The following is a 699-nucleotide window of genomic DNA, read 5'->3' as shown; positions in this document are numbered from 1 at the left end:
ATGGCGCACCTCGGCAACACACTCGACAGCTGACATGCTCAATAACAATAACACGTACGAATACTCAACACCTGTTCTATGGCCTTGCTCAACACGTCCTCGAGCCTAGTTTAGTACGGACCCTCGCTAAAACGGGAACCGTGATAAGTACCATTCGTGCTAAAACTGGCGGAGTTTGGCACGCATAGATCCTAATAAACGCAGTCCGGTACCCCAGGCTCAACAGAAGAAATGAGGCTATTCAGAGTTGAGCGTCGTGAATTTTTTTCGTTCTGTGGGAGTGGAAAACCTTCACCATTTTGGCATCCCTATTCTCATTTGATTGCGGACTGTTTCTAGGACGCAGCAGGTCGGTTGGTGGTCAGTGAGGGGCGTAGGCGGGCGGTTAGGGGGCGTGCCCAGAGAAACACGCATCTAATTTACAGAACAGCATTTTCTACCGGATGAGTATGATATTGATATATCCTGGACTACAGGCCTTGAGGCATATTATCTTGCGGGTAGTGCGGATGATGGAATATGGTTCTTGGGATGTAGTGGTTTATATTAGGCATGGTTTTGACTCTAATTTCTTACGTCAGCTTAGGAATGGATCACAGATTTTTGGATCTGATTCAGCTCATTTTTCTATTTTTCTTTTGAATTTCTTCAAATGCAATGCTTGCATTGAATCATTTGACCCATGACTCATGTAGGTTG

Source organism: Pollicipes pollicipes, unplaced genomic scaffold, assembly GCF_011947565.3.
Source record: "Pollicipes pollicipes isolate AB1234 unplaced genomic scaffold, Ppol_2.1 Scaffold_5724;HRSCAF=6776_pilon_pilon_pilon, whole genome shotgun sequence".
Taxonomy (NCBI): domain Eukaryota; kingdom Metazoa; phylum Arthropoda; class Thecostraca; order Pollicipedomorpha; family Pollicipedidae; genus Pollicipes; species Pollicipes pollicipes.
This window is presented reverse-complemented; position numbering follows the sequence as displayed.